The sequence below is a fragment of the Adelges cooleyi genome, unplaced genomic scaffold, assembly GCF_023614345.1.
Source record: "Adelges cooleyi isolate 19-005CV unplaced genomic scaffold, UGA_ACOO_1.1 ACOO_flye_CR_arks_rails_tigmint_CR_PRNA_9, whole genome shotgun sequence".
Classification (NCBI taxonomy): Eukaryota; Metazoa; Arthropoda; class Insecta; order Hemiptera; family Adelgidae; genus Adelges; species Adelges cooleyi.
The window spans coordinates 3,927,402-3,951,392 of record NW_026096579.1 but is presented as its reverse complement, the minus strand read 5'-3'; the positions used below and the strand labels follow the sequence as shown (position 1 = coordinate 3,951,392).

The window sequence follows — 23,991 nt, the reverse complement described above, 5'->3', positions numbered from 1 at the left end:
TATAATGTCCGTTTGTTGAACTACGTCAGTGGGAAGAAGATGCGAGCATTATTATCAGAATGAGAACATAAAAGTTTCCATAATGTTATCTACTGACCTTCTGCATTTCATCACGTCATTAGATAAAATGCAATAGAATATTATGCGTTTAGCTTATTGCCGAAGCTGTTCACGTCTAAGTACATTTAATTTGATTATTCGCTATTGTGATGCGTTGGCAAAACAACCACGGCGTTAATATAAAAAAAGTTTACCGTCAAATAAGTTGTTAATTAAAATAACATTTTTAACCAGCGACGTTATTATTTTAATACGCGAATTAGACATTTCACTGAACATCAAGTTTCAGAGCTCAGATGTTACATGATGTCTTGCAGGTGGACATTTCGCGTCTCGACTGCCGTTTATTTCCTACAAGACCCTCCGGCGGCAGCCACGACGCGTGTATATCTATAGTGCTCGGTGTATATTTTGACGTATCCTATTAATAGAGGAGTCGGCGGCGGCGGCGGTGGGCATTACAGAAATTTTATTGACATACGCGTTTGGCACCGAACGGGCAAAGTAGCTTCGGCAGCACCAAGAAGGGACGTCGCGGTCTTTAAGAAGTGATCAATATGGCGGTTGAAAAACACACCTGACTGTTGCCAAATGTTACACGTCGCGAGTCATTTGTTTCACCGGGCTATTATTATTATTATTATTATTTAGTCGGTCAACGGTTAAAAAAAAAAAATAACCATTGGCGGTAAAGCGAGAACTCAATTCGATTGACAGTTACACGCTCTGTCCGATGCACGGGTTGATTCTATTTTTGGGGTCACCTCTCTCTGTCGGCGGAATAAAAATTAACTAATCCGAGTTCCGCGCTAAAGTTCACGCGAACGCCGGCAAAACGAGCTTACCGGTTAAGCCGCTTAAGTATACACTTTTCCGCAAACGTCCTGGCCCGCGGTGTTAATCATATCGTCCCAGCTCATTGCCTATCCTCTTGTCAATGAGAGATGAGCACACAGACATGTATTTACCACCACCACCACCACCATACGTTAGTAACGAGCATTTTATTACTCTAATACGGGCGCGTGTGTATTTTAACGTGTCAATTGTGTAAGCGCACGCACATATGCGACCACAGTTCGTCCAGGCGATAAAACATCTTGTCCTTGGGAAAAAAAAGTCAGTTTTTTCATACCCGTTAAACGTTTTAAAAACGCCCGGAAAAAAAATGACCGTTTAAAATAGAATAATTAATGTCAAACGCCGGGAGTTCCAAACGCATACAAGCCAGGAATGTAAATTGTTTTATGGGGATTGCATGCGGTCTGTTTTAAGGAGTTTTTTATAGGCAATATTTAAGAGAAAAAAAGGTTTCAATAGATTTCGACCATGTCGTTTGATTTGTATAAGCTTCGAGGTATTATATTTAATTTGAATAATTTTTTCTACGAGGAAAAGCCATTTTGGTTTATTTTAGACCAAAAAGCTAGACAAAATTACCACTACGTAGGGTGATCTAATTTAAACTCTGTAAAGAGATTCGAGTTCTTTGACTACTTTACTGTGTTATATAAGAAGCAAATTTTCACGTACAATAAATAAACTAAATAAATTCAATTTGCAGTTTTTTCAATATTAAAACTAGATTGTTTTACATAAAATGTCAGCTTCCAGGCCGACCGAGCTAATGATATTGGTCTTATTAATTTTGGATTAAAAATCTTTTGGTCGACAAGGCCAAAATTGAACAGTACGTTAATTCCGAATCGATCGAAGTGTTCAAGGAAATATCGACAGTGTTTAATAGTCCGTAGGTGTTGCCATAACGCTGCCCGTCGTTTTGGTAATTACGCTATAATCCATGTAGGTGCACGAAATGCCTAAACAAAACTAGCAAGTTAGGGGTTAGTCGTGTCAAAAGCGGTCGCGGGTTATTAATCATAATCGCAGAACTTTAGATTAGAGTACACACGATACTTTACCGTGAACGCGTACAATATGTACATATATTATTATCATCAACAAAGGTTGTTTCTATTTTTTTCCCCCAGCCATTTCTTTGTCACTCCGATCATATTATATTATCCGAACAATTCAATGTTAAACAGAAAACGTACAGTAATGGCTTATACTTTATGCGCAACAGCAAGAACAATAAAGAAAGGATTTTATTATTTCACAAAAAAAACCCAATTTTTCAACCCTGTCTCAATTTGATATTTTAATTTTCGGTTCTTTGTGTGTACCGACCATTATGTTTTTTCCGTTTTATATGACGCGAAAAACGTGACGAAAATTATGCATGATGTCTATTTTTGATTTTTAATAAAAGAAAACAATTTATATTCTTTCAGCGGTTCTATTCGGTAATAGAATAATGCGACGTTTCAGAAAATCGTTTTCAATAAAAATCACAAATATCCATTATGCGTACTTAGAAGTGACTACTAAATACGTATAATGGATATTTTTATTGAAAACAATTTTATGTTAAGAAAATAAAAGATAAAAAAAACCGACTGCGATTGAAGGGGAACTTCAAGTAGAGGAGATCAGCTAATAAAATATAAGCTGTAGGGATGGAAATGAAGGGGGAAGAAAGCTGATTACCTGATAAGATGATATATGAAAGAATATTTTCTTTAATCTCTAATTAGTTATCATCTGACAACCATCTTATAGCCATAAAAAGTTTCATTTCAAAAATTTACCTTACAAGATACTTCCGTTTCGTTGAAGCTTTAATAAATCATAGAATAAGTGAATTAATAACTATACAATTAAGCCGGTTTAATATTGGATTTTATTAATCTTTCTATCGCTTTAATGAATGCTATAGCACCGTTTTTTTACATGGAAAACTTGATTACTTAAGATGCGTTTTAATTTGTCCTCAATTGTTTTAGACAAACTTCATGTAATTAATTCAAAATAAAATGGCAGTTTGAACTTTTTAAAAAAGGCATTTATAGTTTGAAAAAAAAAGACACGAATAAAAGTTTTTTTATACGGCTAAAAAACTAAGTTAATATACGTAAAATATGACATTATATAAATTATTTATTTATATAAATTTATGTATAGGAAGTTAATTATGATTACGCCTACGAATTTGATTGAATATGTGACAGCTAAATTTTGTATTGCCTATCTCACTAAAATTGAAGTTTTTTTTAACTAAATGAAAAACTTTAAAGATGACTTACTAAACGTACAACACGCGGTTATCAGATATTTTTTTCCACGTAGGTTATAAAAAAAAATTCTCCAAATTGTTATTCCATTTTGATTTCCGTAGCTTTTTCGTGGTCCAAAAAACCAAATTCTACATAATTATGTCAAAGTTAAAAAAATAATAATAACGTTGATAATAGCGCTGTGATTACTTATAAAAACACCAATTAACAATTAAGAGTCTTTATTTCTGCACTAATTTTTTATAAAACTTATTATATTTTTTAACTCAAAAACATTCAATGTTAAAAAATATTGTTTTTCTCCCAAATTTGGTATAATGACATTTCCTAGTTTGACTGTATCATTTCTTAAGACTATTCGTTTCAATCAATGAAGTTTTGCACACGACTTTTTGATTTCAAAACGATCCATCAAAACAGAAAAACCCAATAAAACTTTATTTTGTATTTCTAGAAGATAAATTCAGTAAACGCGTTCAATTGCAGTAATAAGAAACTTTGGATTGTAATTATTTAAGATTCTCAATTTGTCGTTACATACATACATATTATAATTATTATTGTTGATGTTAATTACTGTATTGTTAAAATCAAAAGCACAATCCTGTCAATGTTTAAAATTATATTTTAATAACAAAATTAAAAAAATTATTTTTTAATCTTTTACCCGACTAATAACAATTGATTTCTAAATAAAATTTGGAACAAATAGATATAATTTTTAATTACAATAAGAAAAACTCGTTGAAATTGTCATATTAAAAAAAAACAAGTAATTATTAATATTATAGTTAGGGTAAACCTTAATAAAGAGTACAAAGTAATCCATCATTAGGAAGAGCTCGTATACTCATATAGTTTTAAGAAATCCTATAAAATACTGAGTGTCCTGATTACAAGATGTTTGCCGACATCTGAGGATAAGATTTAAGTAGTGAACGATAAAGCGTAAGACAGAGCAACAGTTTGAAGGGCTACACGCTGTTACCGTTGCATGATCAACACACTTTGCCCTCAGACTTGATGGATGAATAGTCACCGAAATGTAAGTGATCTATCTAGACTTGTGTCTAAATTGTATCTTGATCCATGCAAAAAATCCCTATTGGGTTCAAAGATCAAACTCTGAGTACTTATGTATGTTATGTAGTTCATATTTTTATTGAATTACTCTTAATTTATAAAGTGGACTTTATATAAACGTAATTTATCAAAAAAGATATGAATTTCAATAATGTATACTATAAATCCTAATCAAAAAATAATAACACATACACAATAAATACAAAATAAATAAACAGTATTTTTAAAACATTTGAGACTTTTGATTTTTATTTTAGAATTATATAGTTGGAGCAAGAAATAATCTTTAAAGCGTATTATTTACCAATAAAAGTTGTTTGCAATTAGTACAGGTGATGGATTGAATATTTTTTCTTGTACAAAACATGTAAGTGTAAAGTGCCAACATTAAATAGGTACTCGATATTTAATCAAGACGTTTCCTACAGTGTAAAATTAAAAATATTTTTTTTTTAAATTGGCTAAGAAAATTATATTTTATTTTGATTTATTATAATAGCTTCTTGGTTTGTGTGTGAAGGCCTTAATTTGCGGTAATAAATTGGGTCTAAACTATAAACACTCGAGTGTTTAATTAATGTTATAAACATAAAATTGTAAATTTTTTTATAAATATAAAGCTACTTTAATTAGCCTACAAGTTACAATACAACATCTACCCACCGGTTTGAACGGATGCTTTAAACAAAATACCGTTTTAACGCCGCCCACTGCTCATTGTAATACATTGTTTACAGTCTTATAAAAATGTACAAGTATAAATGACGGGCTTCAATATTATAATAGTAACAAACGTATTAAAATAATACCCGAAAAATACTAACTGAAACCCGTATTACAGTACCGGAAATGGAAGTGATCCGCCGAGTTGCCATTTCCACTTCTCTGTTCTTTACTTAATGCTTTTTATTGTTAAGGATTGAAAAAAGCGTTTTTGTGTATATATATGTATATATTTAGCTGTTTATGGAAAATCCCAAGACCCGCGTAAACTGTCGAGACAGCGTTTTTATGCTTTAAAAAACGGTTTAAATTCGGCATACTATCACAAAATGATAATTAATGAAATGTGTAGTTAGCAAAATATATAGAATTGACATTATTTACAATCGCATAACAGTTGGAAAGCATTAAAAAAGACTCGACCAATTTATAAATCTCAAACTTCGTGTTTTTTAGCCGACCAAAACTGCGATAATAATAATTAACCGTACCTGCGAAACTTTTGGCAATAATTGTACTTTGTAGACAACCTTTTTTTTTTTTAACAACATGTTTTTATCAACTATTTACTGATTTGTGCCGAAGTGTGTTCGACATTTTTAACTTGTTTACCGTCTCTCAACCGTAGTGACTGCGCTTTAACCGAATTAAAAACTTTTTTTTCTTTAGCTACATAATCTGATTTTACAAACAAATTAGGTATTGTTACTTTTAAATAATGCTATCGTCTTGCACAAATGGTTTACTGCAGCAGTACAGTTACAAAAAACTTGTATTTTGAATTAAAATAAAAACAATTTAGTTTAGACCAACACCATAACTGTTTGACTTATGATCGAAATACTGCTGATTCAAATTAAAAAAAAAGACTGGCGGATAAACTGCTTTTTCTGCTCATCTGTTTTCGATTAAGCATAAATTCGCCGCTGCCAAGTCGGCCGATAAAACTTATATATAAAAGCTGTTTGCACATTTATCAGTCTTAATGAAAAGCCTATTGAATGGACATTTTTGCTTTTGAAAACAACCGGGGTATCCGAAAAATGTTCTTGGAACGCAGCTTCTATATTATTATACCTGTCACTCTTGAAATATTTCTGTGCCGGTTTTTTTTTACCGTAAAAATGAATCCTAATAGTATATTTTTCCACAAGAAAAATCTTAACGGCTATAGAAAATGTCAATCAATATTTCTCATAATTGAATAGTGTAAGGTAATAGCTATAATATGATCATAAATGCCTATATTATATTGTGTGACAGATTACACCACCTATAACGGCAACCTTTTCTAAGGGTCTTATGTTACCTTTTGCCAAGTCTAAATTTTAATGTAATCATCGCTTTTAGGTGTGCCCCACTGTTTTATATTATTAACTTTACGCCCCAAGGGGATAACGAATCGCATAACATTTAATTAAAAATATGCCTCCGGACATTTTTTTAGGAAAATAACGGTAATTATTTAAAAACGTTTCTGAAATCATTAAACTAATCTCTTAAAAAAAACGCTCTTTGGCCTATTATAAAACCAAAAATAAATAATTTAAGTATTGTGCATTTAGCCTTTGAAAACACTACGGTTTTATTATCAAAGGTTTTTTTTGTAGACAACAAATTGAATTTCAGACAAAGCCTTGGAAAAATATCATAAGCAACTAAAGGTAATTGTTACTGTGAAAATAAATCACAAAAAAATCAAAAAGTCTTCCTCCACAAAAAATAACACTGAAAACAAGTAGTCTTAAAAAATATAACTGCATTTATTTTATTTCTTAAATGAAATTACTTATAAAACTTTTGCTACAAACATAATATTTAGTTTAATTTGGTACACTTGCTATGTGTATTTTTTAAATAATATAACAGCTGAACTATACAGAATGATCAACTCATTGCCAGCGATTTCAAAAATTTTACTTTTGTAGATTAATTAAAATGTATTACCTAATTGTATTACTTCTTAGTTCTTCCCATTTTAATATAATTTTTTGGTTAAAAAAAATTAATTTAAAATTTAATTTTTTCGTTAACGATAACGTATCATTCCCAAATTAAAACTAACGCTATTTACTAAAAAATAGTTGAAAAACAAAAATTTTTACTGCCGTAAAAACTGGCTTTCTGTACTTAGACCGAGAATATCGGCTCAGCGGTGTATTGTATCAATTGTGCAAACAAATCTCATACCGCCAAATGACTATCAATAAGTTTTTTAACTTGCATATCAGTTTAGCCGAGGAGAAAACTTTCTTAAACATTATTTAATAGTAGCAAATGGCGGTGGAAACGACCAAATAACGAACATGGACAGCAGCTTCCAACACTTTACAGCCTTTAGCGATTGACTAACAGATGAACCTACCACCGGGCGATGGCGTGCATCCGGACAATATTAATGATAAAGCGTTATAAAGACGCGCTTATTATATTTTACATTCTATATAAATATACACACACAACAGTAGAAAATGACTAGCTGACGTTTCGTTAATAAATTTTATTTTGAAAAATGAGACTGAGTTAATAAATAATCTAATTTTCTTGCATTCAAAAGTTGCCATGAAAAATGTCTATTATACGCTCATATTCCAGTATTTCTATAGAAGATAAACACGCAGTGATTTTATTTCTCAAGTACCTCGGTAACGTCACTCAAATTTCTAGAATATTCGTGAAAACACTGCTGAATTGAACAAACGTTAAGATTTCATTTTACACTAATTTTCCAAGATATAAAACCCATATATTACAACATATTATAATTATTATTATATTGCGATGTGGTTTTAACAGAATAAAATAAACTTACGGAGCAAAAACAAGATTTTGGTAGATTTTTAATATTTTCTTTATTGCATCGGAATAGTGTTAAAACATTATTAAATTACACTTTTTAACGCGATTTTAGTTAAACCCCTCAACTAGTATTGCTTAAATATCACAGTCAACATTAGCTTGCATTTGTTTAGCCAAAAATAATGTAGAAAATGTTAACATTCATCTAAAGTTACGCTTTAGCATTGTATTATGCTGATGTATATATATTTTACTTTTAGCAAAACCCGTTACAAATATTCTCAACTTACTCAGAATCACTTAATTTAATTTCATTCGTTCTTTATTCGAGTTTTTTTTTTTGAAACGCAAACATTAGACCCAATGTTATTCGAATAACTTATTTTGCTTCTACGAAGAAAAAAAAACTTCGAGAGACATTTAAATAAAAAAGAGAAAAAATGTTAAAGTAACTTCTTCTTATTGCGTTTTTTTTTTGTATGGAGTAACAAGCGACAACGACTTGACCCTTCTCTCTTTGTTGCCCTGACGTATTATAGACTTATTGAAAAATCAATACTAACTGTGAAAATTACATTAAGCACCAGAAGTATTTAAAAAATGTTCACTATAATGGCATCATCAAGCATATAACGTGTACTTACTACTAACTACTGAAATACATTGAATTTTATCACACTAATATGATTTACCCTGGTCGTTAGAGATTCAATGGAGTTTACTGAATAATTTAGTTCAATACGAGTTACTGGAAATTATAGATATTTTGCAATCCAGACTAGGTACATTAAATGCTTGTTTTTTTAATTTTTATTTTACCAGTATTTATCCAGGTCTAATGATTTTTTAATAGTAAAATAGACGTTGACGAACGAATTTCCATCTGACCGCACCATTAAACATTTTCATCAAAAAAAAATAATTGTTCTATTTCATTTCACCAGAAAATTGTCTTGACTTTCCAGATTATGATATCGGTTTAATGAAATATTATATAGCTTAAGAGATAACATAAAAGATAATAAATTATAAGACAATAATTAATAGTTATAGAATTTTATAGAGTAAAATTCTACACAACAAAACTATGAGAATAATTATTGATTTTGTTAATTTAAATACACATTTGAGAGCATACGGCTAGAACACCTTAACCTATAAGCGAGCTGGTCTACTTTGACTTGAAATACAATATGACGATTTGTTAGTTAGCTGTTTCGGTTCTATACACCGCATTTCACTAACATAATATTTATTCTGGTAGTACCTACACTATACAGCTTACACGACTAAATCAAGACAGTTTAATAAAACTAAAAATAATCACATCACCATAGATAACATCAGCATAATGCAAACGCATGTAGGACGTTATACTATAGTATTATTATTATTTAATATAATTTGCCAATCAGTAAACTAAAATAGCTAGACAGATCATAAGTTTATTGTCAAACGAAAATCAATAAACGCGCAAGTTTCCAAATCGTCGACACGCGCTTTTCTAGTAGAGCGAGTGTGTGTGTGTGTATAAATAGTTGAGTTCAGAATTTTTGAGTCGTATCGATCACAGTAAGGTAAATTCATGCGAAAATATAGTTCAATTTCTACTGTGTTCATTAACTTTGCATGTTGTCCATGCACACCCCGAGTTGGGACAAACCAACATTGTCGAGTTTCCGGCTCTTTTTGCTTTTTGACAAAAATAATATGTTCTAGTTGTCAGCCTGTCTTTTTTACGGCCAGTATGAGACAAAAGCAACATATTAGAAGACTCATTTACGAACAAGTGATAAACGATATCATTGCAAAAAAAAGGAATTGTTCCCCAAGATTAAGCTCTTATTTGATCTTAAATAACGAACAAAAGTGCCAAGAACATAAAGAATTAAATACAATGGTACGCGGGATGATTGATGGGTACACAATAGGTTATTGATCATTTGAGCACAACAACAACATTACTGCGCTACTTTTTTGGAATAATATTAATCGGTGGAAATTGTGAACATAAGCTCCAAACGGTTGTTACTAATATGAACCTCTTAGTTCTTGCGCCACAGTGTAGGTCTGAGGAATACCATTAGAAAGGAACACGCCATATTTAAAACTAGGATAATTTTGTGTGGTTGAGTTTAGTGTAAAATAATAGTAAATATTTGGCTACTTTTTTTCTAGTATAAACGATAAATAGTTTTTAATCGAAAAACGCCGATTTGAAAACCGTTAGGTATTTTTCTCAGTATTTCACTGACGACAAAAAAACCAAAGCCCTTTCAAGTATAACTACTTTTTTTTTTAAAAAGCAACAGACAAACGTACAAAGTATGATATTTCACGTTTGCACAAACTACAGTGGAGTCAAATGTTAGCTTAATATGTATACGTATAGCCATGTCAAGCCGTACAAATAAAAATGAACTACACTTTGCCCTAGTTATATTTGTTTTGGTCAACCACCAGAGGGCTAAACGCGCATGGCTAATACCTACACGGTTCGTGACCTAATCATTTCCAAAGAAACACAATCACAAAGTTTTAATGATGCGCTTGATTATCATTTATTTAATATAAAAACTATTAGGCTTAAAAAGAAATCTTGAGAAACAATATTGTGGCTAATCATAAAACGTAAACTTTCATCGTGATAAAGTTTTGAATTAACGTACTATAGCAGTTATAATATATTTTCAAAAAACTATTGCATATTAGGTGCATTTTGTATTAAAAATGTATTTATGAAAGTGGTTATGTTATGGAAGAGCATAGATTCAAAATGTTTTTCAACCCTTTTCAATAAGGTTATTTGCTCTGTGTAATACTACACAAATAATAACTCATTTTTACGCAGGATTCGTTTACACGATTTAACTGTGAAAAGAAGAACAATAGATAATATTAACGTTTAGTTTGCTAGAGGCATTGTTTATCGTTGTAATTTATAGACTTCATTGTGATTGCAATGGAGACGGTGAAGAAAAGTTTCTGAAATATTTCTACACCGATCAAATAAATTTGTACACAATCCTACGTGCCGAGAAAACAAATGGTAAGACTATTGTAAATCTTCAATATTAATGTTTCAGTGTCATTAAAATTTATTTTTATTATTTCGTGTCTTAATAATTGTTATTGCACATCAACGACTAAACGCAGATGACACATACTCCTACTAACAAACCAACGTGGATGTTATTTTCACTGATCCAAAATCGAAACGAATCATTATATTATACTACATTCAAAATAGATAGGTGTACATAGATGCCTCTTTGTTGTGTTATAAACTCGTTTGTGTTTACAAGTATTAGCCTAATGTTGAGTTTTAGTGAAAAATTGCCTATGCAATGCGCCTTAATAAATGCTAGTGTAGAGATCCCTTAAGCCCTTAAACAGCTTTTTAACTGAGCTGTGTTCATTTTTCAACAGATTCGCTCCCTTTGGCCTGATATTTATTCAGATGATAATATTAGCTACACCGATGTCGAGTATCCGGAAGTACGAACTGTACTTAAAGACATTTTAGATTGTGTAGTTGAGATCACCAACGATAGCGAAAGGCTCAAAACATCTCGTTGAGACCAAAAAAAAAAGGGTCATTATATTTTAGGTTTTTTTTTGACGGCCACTTTATAAGAGACGCGCAAAGAGGGTGGCGGGACATTTCAATAAATCGTTTTGGAAATATTTAAGTATTCGATAAAAAAAAAAAAACTTGTATTAATCAAAATAAATTGAGGGGCGCGACATAAGAAAAAAAAATACAAGTGTATTAAATTAAAGGACGTCTAAACACTTTCCGGTGTTGTTAAACAAAAAAACAATGTAATCGAGTACGCCGTTCGCAACCAGATAGATTATGACGTCACATTAGCCGGTGACGAGGGTGGAATTTCCACGCTGACATTATTTTGAATCAAAATTAGTAACCCGGGTGGCCGTCAATCCACGTCCAGTCGGAATTTCACTAATTTCCCCTACCGCACAGTTTTAGTAACCCTAACCCAACGTTTTCCCGACAAAATCAATAAGTGCTGTTAGATTGTTGCAGACGTAGGTACTTTAATCATAATTATTCATTATATGCTACATCTGCGCCTGCGACGGCATAACTGACGTCGAATTAGAACATGAATATAAATGATCAATTTTTATTTTTATTTTGCACAATACACTAACTTGAGTTTTTCGCGATGATTTTGACAAATAGCTGGAGATCGTTAAATATAAATAAAGCCGGTTCGGATGACAACAAAGGAAATGCCGCGGTAGAATAATTAATATTTCACGTGTATTTATCGTTTGAATAATCTAAAAAAAATGGCCGATGACGTTTTTAAGTGTGTTTGTCGCATACGAGTTGGCAGTTATTTATCCAAATATTATGGCCATATATATTGGCAGTTATTTGGCCAAAGCGATTTTAGGAAATAATATACTCCACGCAGACCGATTAACTCTTTAGGGTTTGTGGTGTTTTTTTTTTTTTTATCGTAGGACAACCAATAAACTTGCGCTGTTAGTGTAGAGAATATATTATTTATGTCGATCACGCGTCACCGTTACACTATATGTGACAAATTATTGGCACGCAAGGGGACTGACCGCCGCCATCACCAAGCGATATCCGATATCATTTTTATGTACAAACACCAAGTCCTCAGCGTGGTCGACACGTTGAAGTCTTCTTGGGGCAACTGTACACCATAATATAGATCAACCGCTTGCGACCGACGTACGAGGACAGCAACATCCGCTATGGTAAACGTTTTTGCCCTTAAGGACACTTTGTCATACTATACAGTTGCTGTGCACAACGCGATTTTTATAAAAAAAAAAAAACATGCCAACAAGTTAAAATGTTGGCCATTTCTTAAGTCTTGCGACAAATAAAATCGTTAAACATTTTCCCATATCGTTAGCCCAGTCTAACTGATGTATACTACTATAACAGCTAAATTATACGTACATATGACTAAGAAGTGCGGTTGAGTAATACGCGAATATAAAAATATATCTACTTTTCACCCTCCCCAAACTTTAATAACTTTGAAAACAATTATCCAAAATTGTATATCGACAAGTCGACATTTACAGCAAATTATTCTTTATTTGAAAAGTTGAGATAATATGTACGTTACCGTTTAAAAACCTTAAGGTCATAGGGTTTCAAAACATAAGGGACGGGGTCATATAGCTGAAAAATATATCGAATTTGTTATTGGTGCTGTACTCTGCAAGTGTGAAAAATAATAATTAAAATAAGTTATAATTTTTTAAGATGTTGACTGGTTCATAGTTAGGTTAGCGAATCACTCTGTATGTGATTTGTATGTTTAGATTGCGGTATTTCGGTTTGCACGCGTTAAGTTTACAATCTATTGGCCGTTATGTCAACATCAATGATTTGCATGGTAAACACATCGGAGTTAAATTATTTAACCCAGAGTTCGTTCAGGCAGATTTTAAGCATAAACTAAATGCACGCAAACTTATTAGATAAATGGAACCTGTCTACCTATTTCTAAATTGTAAATTATTTTTTGAAAAATTAGATGAACGGTATTTTTTCTACATTAAAGAGAATTAAGAACAGTACGACAGAAGTAAATATGTTCTCCTTATTTAATATTTATCTAGATTCACTGCATTATAACAACAAAAATGTAAACTGTGTTATTAGTGCAGAATAAATGGGTTGTCTAAGCGAAGTCATCGGCGAGCCAAGTTTAGAGCATAGAAAATTAAATGTTGTGTATTTTATATAGGGATAATATATATGTTTAATAATGGACCTTTACACCTATAGTAACAATAAAAAATATTTGGTTACATACAATAACCTGTTTTTTTCTACTTATGTTTTATTAGTCGCTATTGTTTGTTAAAGAAAGTTCTAGCTATCCATGTGTGTAAAAATAATAACCGCCATTAAATGGTGATGTGTGTGGTTGAATAAAATGTTTGCCAATGCATATACCCTCGTGACAAAATCCTTAATACTGGCCTACCTACTAAAGAACATAATATAATATCATTATTATTTTTATTGGCGCAAGTAGAGGGGAAGCTGAGAAAGGTTAGAACTTTTTAAACCTTTGAATGCTGCCTCAGAATTTCAGTAAAAATTTCTAAACCCTACTTGGGGGATATGTCTGTTTGGTTGCTTGAATTTTATAAGAGCCTGAACGAATTTAAAAGGATTTGAACTTCTCCAGCAGCCTCCCCGCTAGTTGCGCCAATGATTCTTTAATATATATAATACAAGTACAACTTATGTTTATTGGTTATACATAAAGTGTATATAAAAGCGCCACTACATTAAACTATTAAACCGCTCAGGCAAAAACATAATTTATTTGCTTCGATGGTTTATTCAGCGTCAAAATATCACGAGTCCGCATGTGTACGTCTTATTAACTGAGGTGGAAAACATTGACGAGCTTACGCCATACTGCACCAAGTCGCTTTGAGTAGCCGAAATCGTGAAAAACTATATATATATAAATACATATGAGATGATGTGTTTACGGTCGACCGGCTCTGTAAGTCTTACAGCGAAGTTATCAGCGGGTTTGGTATTTGCTCGATAAAGCGGCATTGTTGTTAAACGAATATCGCCCCACACAAGCTTGACTATCCACAATAATGATGGTACATACAACCGGATTTTCACACCGAAAATATTTAGAAAACTTCGTTTCGACCCTTAAACGAAACACCGGGAAACACGTATATAGACGCAATCGAAATTCAATGTTGTGGCTATTGTTTTTATTTTCAAAACTAGTACCTATTGTAGCGAAATCTAAACGTTATATATACTGTATAATAGTTGATATTGTAGAGTAAATTTGAAAATAAATATTAGAACAATAATTATTAGGGTTTTGCAATAAATAGGTATCACTCTTACAATGTGTTTTTTTAATATTTTATACGCAGGCAGTTCGTTAAGTAAACATTATAATAACCGACGAAAACTATTATTTTAACACAAACGGTTAATCAAAATATATAAACTAAATAATTTAAATTTCGTAATAAGCCAATAATTATTTCTATATATTTTGTATGATTATTAACTAGTATTTTTGTTTCAAAAAACAATAATTTAAATTTATTGAAATATTACATTTTTATTTATAAAAACCTCTATGTAAATCTTTTCTAGAAAAAATCAGCATTTTCTGTATGAAATCGTATTTCATTTTCAGCAGAATTTAGAACAGATTTGAGTATAAATGATCGTTTCAAAAAAATGTACTTTTAAATAAATTAATATTATTTTATTATTTATTATCATATTTACATAAAATAAATATTAAACTGCTACTGTGTAGTATTCAAAAGTTTCAATACGAAATGGTTATAATACTTCAATAAAATTATTTGGGTTCTTTTATATTATCCGTATACTTTTTTTTTTAAGAATCAGGCGGTAGCGTCAGAGGTTCAAAATATACTAAAGAACAGAGATGCACTCCTATTGTACTTCCATACCGCTACTTTAATTATACTATGATAAATACATCAATTACTAAGAACCGCATATTACAAAATATTAAATTATGGCTTCAGAATCTTCAATTACAGGTCGTTACACAGCATTTAGTTTCTTCGGTCGTCTCAGTAGTTAAGGCAACGGGTATATAAGAACAAGTGCATGAATTTTAATGATTTTTTTTCTCATTTGACCGGGACAGGGTATTGTTGTGTGGACATTGAAATCTTTAACTATGATTATGTTATGCAGATCTCTTGTTTTAACCGTTAAAATAATATTCGAATGTTGGTTTTAAATACATTTTCCATTTTAACCGTGTCCTTCATACAGCCAATACAACCTGTTACCATTCGTCATTTAGTATATTAGATAAGTCTCTCATTTATGAAACTATGTAATTATAATATCTTTAAATGCGTGTTAGTCCATTGTCATTTCATTGATAACAATTAACAAAGAATGTTAAAATAAAATGTCAGATACTAACATTTCTATCGTCTACAAACGCGACCGATACAGAAGAACATAGCCAACCACCAATCTACTTCAACGAAGAAGATAATATGATTTCCAAAACGGGTTCAACAAACTGTCATAATGTATTCAATCCTACGCGATTATATCCGCAGATTTTGTGGCCTCTTTGCCGCTGTGTAAAATTTGGAGATGAACATTCTAATGCTCAAAACCAACACAAGTTCCAGCTTAATGTATACAACGTGGGGGTCTACAAACAGCCCCATAAAAAGGTTTCCCTTCGCGTAGAGCACTTATAAAACCTCTAATAGCATCCAAAAAACCGCAGTACCTCAACTCTTAATAATAATTAATAAAACTGCACCGCGCAATACACAACGGTTTAGGCCAATCCAAGTAAAAAACTTAAACCCCATATTATTAAATTATTTCTCTATAGAAAACTATAGTTACTAATATTATTTCTTGGGTATTTTAAATCCAATATTAATGAAAATCTTAGTATAAAAGGTCGATGTTCGTTAAAATGGGAAAAAAGCAACATTTTACAACTTATCAAGAGATAAAAAAAAACATGATTGAAAACATTTAACCGGGTCTAATACGTGCACGATTATTAGCAAAAAAGCACCGTTTAAAACGAACAAGCGGTTCGTGAAACATTTTGATTTTCGTAAAGGGCAGGAATATAATAGAATAATATAAGCATTTGAAGTTGTAAGCCGGATTTGTAGTAGGAAAAACGCACGGGGCTTTTACAATGTACTATACACAAAATACACAAACATTCCTATACGATTTTGTACAAGGTTTGTGGGAGAGTTTATTGATGTCCGTCATGTTGAAATATTTCCACAACAATGGTAACAGATGAACATAGTACATTACACTATATATTTATTATAAATATCTGATACGTGTATCAGATAACATTTTTATTATTTGTGTTTAACTGGTTAAAGACCAAATAAATAATAAAACTACACAATAAAAGTAATGTTATTTTTGCAAAATATTTCAATGAAAACTAAATATATCAGGTACTTATATCACAAAAACAAATAATTATAGAAATTATTTTCTATATACTGACAAGGAGGTTATTTGATTCCAATATTGCTCTACTGATTTATGTATCACCACTTCTTAGAACCCACTTAACACAATTAGAATCTAATATAGTTGAAGCAGAGCCAGTAATATTCAACATTTAATTCGTTTAAACACCAATTATGAATAAAACATTTTCGTCCTTCTATCAAATAATAATTAATCTATTTTATCGACATTGAATTACGGGAATCATCGATAATACCAATTTAATAAGTTAAATGTGTTATAATGTTAGCACATAATCGCAAAACAGCGTAAAATGTATTGAAGTTGTTGACGGTCAATGCGGTTAGAAAACCCAAAAGTTTTCCAGAGCAAATTATTCATTAATTTTACTTCAAATAAAATAAACTTAAATTGGATAGAATATTTGTATAATTTGTTTTTGAGTTTAAAAATACATACTGTATAATTGAGTACCTATATCTGTTTTGGTCAGTTCAAATAGACATTTCAATTCAAGTGACACCCTTAACCCACTATAAAATGTTAACACACATATTGACGTACCGCTTGTACAATACTATTATTAAGCTGTTATAATTTTCGTTACTAAATATAGGTACAGACCCGCCCTGTGTAATTCCAAAACGTACCGCGGCAAACAACATGTTATTTTGGACTCAACGGGAATATGTGACAAATTTTTTTTTAATTGAACTTTCTAACGTTTGTCCGGGGATTCGAACGGTATCGTCGAACAGATCGACCAAAGCACTTCTCCCCGCCCGGCCCACGTGTATTATAATCGTTGTTTGTATATATTTTGTAAATAACACAACATTGTAAACACAACATAACATTCGGCAAGAAAACGCGTTAAGGTTTTTCGCCGTGTTTTTATGGCGCCATTTTATCGGGTTTTCTTGCCTTACGAGCCGCATTCACAAATCGTGCACCAAAACCGGGAAAAAGGTAACAAAAAAAAATTCAAATAATGAATCGAAAGCGTTAAACATTTTAAGATTGTTGTGCGAAACTAACAAGCAAGCCGCAAAGATCTCAGCAGCGTTTTCCACCACAGCGGAAATCAAACTCATTGAAGAAAACCCGTCGTCGGGCTGAAAAAACGGCAGGTGACTTTTATGCGTGCTTTTCCCGTCAAAAGGGTGAATTTATTTCATTGTTAGAACTCGACAAGCGATATCGACGCTTTCGACTGGTCTCATTTGTACTTTCGGTTCAATAACGTTGACAAAACGACTAACGTTTGAAAGGGAAAATCGTTTGTGATTTTCCATGGAAATACGTCATAACAACTTTGTTGTCCGCTCTATGAAATACAACTGTTCCGTGTACTTATGCCATTTAAGTACCGGCTATCATTATTACTGTTGTTGTGTAATAATAAAGAACCTTTATTTGTTTGTGTAAACATGGAAAAAAATGTTTTTATTTAAAGTGAAACAGCAATTGTTTACCTGATAAATCTGGTAACAACGGTTGTTATTTATTCGATTGCCAGTGCCCGATTAATCTGGAAAAAAAAAATACAATTTATTAAAATAAATACAATATAAAAAACCATGTACAAATTAATCACAACGATAAGAAAGCAAAGTTTCGACCGGGACATACGTATGCTATTGTAAATGAAATATTATGTTGATGCTATTTGAAATAAATAAAAATACAACGTGAAACATAATAATATTTGAGACTAACCATATTTTTTTGTCAAAACATTCGTTTCAAGTGTAATTATAGCAAATGATATTTTGTAATGGTACTTCTTATAAGAGAACCGAGTTCGGGAGATGATCTTCAACATAAACGTTGTCAATAAAAATGTCGCATTTTTGCCATCCCACTGGAGTGTACTTGAGATAACGTAATATACACTAATTTTTCTTTTTTCAATGGTAATACTTTAAAAATAATGGTGTCCTTTTAGTGTCAGTATAAGTAAGTAGTTTATAAACCCTTTAGTTGTTTTAGTTTTACGTAGTTAATAAGTATTGGTTTAAAATGTCTTTTTTTTTTTTATCTCAACACTAATTTCTATCACTTTGCAATAACCACTTGTAAACATTACTTCGGTTTTGTATAGCTTTCCGAACAAATCTTTTTTGCTATAAGCTAAACAACGCTTTTTTATAAGGGATTTTTTGGAAAACCTACCAGAAACACCAAATCTGCCGAAAACTGAGAGCTTTAATTTAATTAACAACGACATTACATTCGTCTATTCATTTTATAAATTTAATATATATTTAATGAATAAAATAAATATTATAAAACAAGTTTAATAAATTCTATGTATAATACTAAAGGTTAATTAGTACAATAATGTAGAAACATTATTGTAGTTATAAATTCATTGTCTAGGGACTTATTTCTATTGATATTTTGTATAATGAAAAATCGTGTTTTAATAAACAAATTAACTAAATACATATTCAAAAGAACTTTACTATAAAAACGATTAATTGATACACATAAAATATATGTTATTATCCGTTTTAATTATTACATGTTACAAGTTGGTTGGACTAACAATTAATGTCAAACAGAATGGTTTTATCTGTCATTTCTTTAACTATAATTTTGTAGGTATACAATACTTATTAGGAAATGTTTTTTTAAATTTATTTCGCGAATTGTTCATAAATCTTAAAACAATTGTTTTGAAAAGAAGCAACAAAAATGACCGAATGATTATAACACTGGAAATATTACTGTTATTTTGTTCTACTGTGTAAAATCGTAAAAGGGCCAACTTTTATCTTTTTGGATCTTGACACTTTATATATAAGTATAATAAAAATATATGACACGTGTCTAAAGCAGTATCAGATATCCTCCTGCTTTTCCTACTTACAGCTATTTATAACTTTTGCTTTGTAAGTGGAATTTTCGTTATTTTAACGGTTGAGGTTATTTCGTTGGTTTTCTTCTTTTTTTTTTTTTATTCCACGTTTATATTTTACAATTCTTTCTCGTGACTTTCATATCAACCCCTCTCTTTCTCCGCCATCCCCCGGGATCTCACGGGAATCCACTAGCGAGGCTAAACTGATATCAAAAGTGGAGCAAAGAAAGACAGCAGTTTTCCGTTCATCGTTGTCGTCGTCTCATCCATAGCAACAGTGTCGTTGTTTTGACACCACTTTTACTGTCACTACAGACATTTACTCCCCTCCCTCGGAATTCTGGTAGGATTGGTGGTAATGTGCTCAAAAGATATTCTATAAACTTTCAGGACAGGTATATATTTACTGCTGCGAAAGAAAGGTAATTTGAATCTGCCAAAAGTAAAAGTGTCTAAGTGGATCTTTTCAATTTATATTTCGACACTTATTATTCAGTATTCTTCCAATGAAGTGTTTTCAAGTTTTTTGATTATATATTTGAAACAAAAAGTTTCAATTTTATGTGTTATGCTGCATTTCTGTGCTTTTACAGCCTTTATTGAAGCAGGCATTTCTAAAGTTTGATGAAAAAAAAATGTACATATCAACACAAAAGCAGTTGATAAATTCAAAAGAAGTTTATCACCTATTAATAACCAGAAGAGGATTTAAATATTTTTCGCACTCTTAGCCAATAACACTTACTACTCCATTAACGTAATTTAATTTTTATATTTTCAGATTGTTAAAATAGAAAATGATCCAAGTAATGATCCTTTAAGAAACTGTTTGTTACATGCCCATAAATATGTCATTACCTATAAAATAAGTATAATCATTTTAAATGTCAATAATAACTTAAAAAAGTGCAAACTATGCAGTATATTATTGTTGAACCAATATAAAGTAAGGTATCGGTAAACGAATAGGTAGGTAGGTAGTCTTATAATTTTTTACGGTATCATAAATAGTTTTTTTTTTAGATCAATGTAAAAATGTGCACCGTTTATATTATAATCGTGTTTAAAAGCAACGTACATTGTTACCATGGCCAGTGTAAATTTTCGAAGGTCGTTAATTAAATTGTTCCCTCGGGCTATTGACGAAAGCTAATTACCATTTTCGCGATAAACAAACAAGAAGAAGTCTTAATTCATAGTTTGCTTTATAATGGCTGTTAATTTATTATTCATTAAAAAAAAAAAAAAAATGAAGTAAACAGTACGCTGCTCGTGTTCGGCGGTTATTTGGAGTTTAACAACATTAGTTAGGTAATAAAACGGCGTTAATACTTCATGCATTTTTAGAACGCCAAAAATAGTTAGCAACTTTGAGTTTTATGTGGTATGCTCTATATAAGAACCGATTATCATTAAAAGTAGGTATTAACACATTAGGTATACAGAACTATATGAATAATGTTGTTACGTTATAATAGTAATTTACAATTGGTAGTTTGGGCTTTACTGTAAACTATTGACCCGTTATGTTTCTCTTATTAATAGTCGTATTTAGCATTAGTGATTTTAACATTGTCGAGTTAAAATAATTTTTTTAATGAAGTCAATAAAAAAAAAAAATTGTTTTTGATGTTACCACTTTGAACACCAATGGAATGAAGTAGAGCGCTTTTAATGACTGTTGTATGTAATGAATCTCAATCATAACAATGGGCAGTAGCACTTGTGTCAATAGTGTGATGTACGACGTGACATCTATTCTGTATTTCACGATGAGAACCATTTGAGAGGGATCGATTTCTCGGGTAGTAATGTAGGTATGTATTCTGTAGTCGTCATAACTGTAGGAACGCAATTGTAAATGATATTGACAAACAATATAATTACTAATAGAAAGGTTTTTTAAATAAATGCGAACCTCACAATGCCGTACTTGTTCGTAGTAGGTCGCGCTAAAACTCAGTTTCACGACTCAATAAATTGTTTGCAAACAACATAATATATTAACAGTTAGCAGCGAGTCGAGTTTCAAAACGATCAAACTTTTGCCACAGCAAACAAAGCCCTTTCTATAAAGTAATATTTGCATTTGTTGTCTGTATACGTCACACACATCAACTTGCAATTATTCTCGCAGGCCTTAGAGTATTTTCCCATTTATATTACGATGTAAATCAAAATAATTATACAATCAATAATTGCTGTCCCACCACAAACATACATAGGTACTGTACTAAACTTAGGTTTATACCTATGATTATCAATGAACTTATACAAACACGTTTAAGCAAATTTTTTACGTTGTAGGGTTAGAGTATTTAAATTGAAACAGCTGAGTTAATTTACACAGTACTAGAACGTATTGTTATAAGTTGACAAAACATTTTCATTGTGTTTATGACATACCGGCCTGTTTCATTCACGAAGGAGTTAAGGCCAGGCAATTCGTCCAACACTCGTGTAGTTGTGGCAGTAGCCACTATCAAAATATAAACAACAGATTTGGTGATCAGTGTACATTGGTAGGTCTATATATGCGTTAAATATTTGCACCCGTATGCACAAGCTGAACGACACGTGTGGCGGGTACAAAAGTAAATATTTACATTTCACTCGACATTCCAACGACATTGTCCTAAAGCGGATTTCGATTTTTTTTTTTTTTAAATAAATTCGATTTTCCCATGGCACGTACGAGGGACCGAACGAGGAATTTTTGCACAAGCCGAGTTAATTAAATATTTTTGTTTGATAAATTGCATTTTTTTTTTTTGTAAAAATACATACATTTTCTAAAAATATTTTTAACGAAACTAAGGTAAATTCATCCACAGAAAATGTAAAATAAACGAGAGGGAAACAAACCAATGACAAAATAATTGTTGGAAAAACTAAGAATGCTCTTCACATTTCTTTACATTTGTTATAAAGATTCGTTATTTTTTTTTTTTATTTAATGGGGCCGTACAAATGAACTGTAACGAGTGAAAAATGTTCAACAATTTACTACCTCACATAACTTTGTTCCATTCACTCGACAGTTCTAACTAAGAAGCGAAGTCGAGTTGGTATTTATTATTTCAAACGTTCTTTTTATACAACGCTATCAGTACTATCAACCCTTTTTCTTTTTTACGCTTATCTATTTGCTATCTCTATAGCTAATGGTGAAAATACAAAAGATACCCTACTCAAAAAATGTGTAACGTCAAGTTAAAGTCATACATTTATTAACTCTTATTTTTTAGTCACTCTATTTAATACATTTGCTACAAAGTTATCTGACAATCGCGAAAACGGAATAGATACCGTTATGCAATTCCCGTTTCGGCGTCATTTAATACCTATACCTACAACTGGAAAATTCTGAATGGCATTTTTTATTTTTATTTTTTTGTTAAAGGAAACTCAATTGTATTCTGAGGCCTTTGAACCGTGCAACGAATGAAGATTGAATAGCTTATATATTTTTTTTTACGATGAACAATATCTAGTTGCGACTATAAATTATTTTGAACGGCCAATTAATTTGTGTATAAATAATTTATGTTCGCTGCACCTGCTGCTTGCTTAAAAAAAAAAAATAATAAAGTCATTAACAAAAAAAAAAAAACTATTATAACACTGCGTCGCTATGACGTTGTATTGTTTCACTGTAACAATAAAATCTGAAAATATACTTTACCCGGACACACGCGAGAGGAGTGACTAATGAGTTTTGGCTAATTTTGCCCAGGGAAAACATGATTATTTCTCAACCCCCCCCCCCACCCCCTCCCCACCGTCTATCACGACTACCTCTCATCGCCGGAAGGGATAATTGAGAATACCGAATTTTCTTGCATTTCGGACAAACGCATCCACATATTTATACGAGCATATTTACTGCTACTACGGCGGTAATTGCGTACAGCTCGTACCCATTTGTCATTTTGTCTCTGTCACGAGTGAGTATTATTATTCGAGTGTATTGATTTTTTTAAGTATACCGTCTGTGATTGTCTAAAACGGCCGCCAATGCGTTTATCGACTAATTGAACTTGTATTTAAATCTACCGCATAACACGTTGTTCGAGAAACAATACAAACACACCACACAACCCGTTCGGATGCAAGTTATTTTACATACTTGGCGATACGACATGCTCGGCTGCCAGATTCACTTATTGCACAACCCATTCGATTGAAAGTACCTGCGTGGTGTTATTATTGTAACGGCTATCAACATTATACACTGCCTTTTAAGTTGAAAAAAAAAATACAACAACAACAAAAAACGT

General features: G+C 31.4%; 1 protein-coding gene across 3 annotated transcripts in view; it reads right to left on the bottom strand.

The window, feature by feature from the left end:
- The window catches only part of LOC126846101 (potassium voltage-gated channel protein eag), a 92,400-nt gene that overhangs the window by 59,501 nt on the left and 8,908 nt on the right, over positions 1 to 23,991 (bottom strand). For all 3 annotated transcript variants that reach the window (XM_050585233.1, XM_050585236.1, XM_050585234.1), the window contains one exon: positions 18,321 to 18,376. The gene's annotated coding sequence lies outside the window, so the exon portion shown is untranslated. Of the gene's footprint in view, positions 1 to 18,320; positions 18,377 to 23,991 lie in introns of those variants that run through there.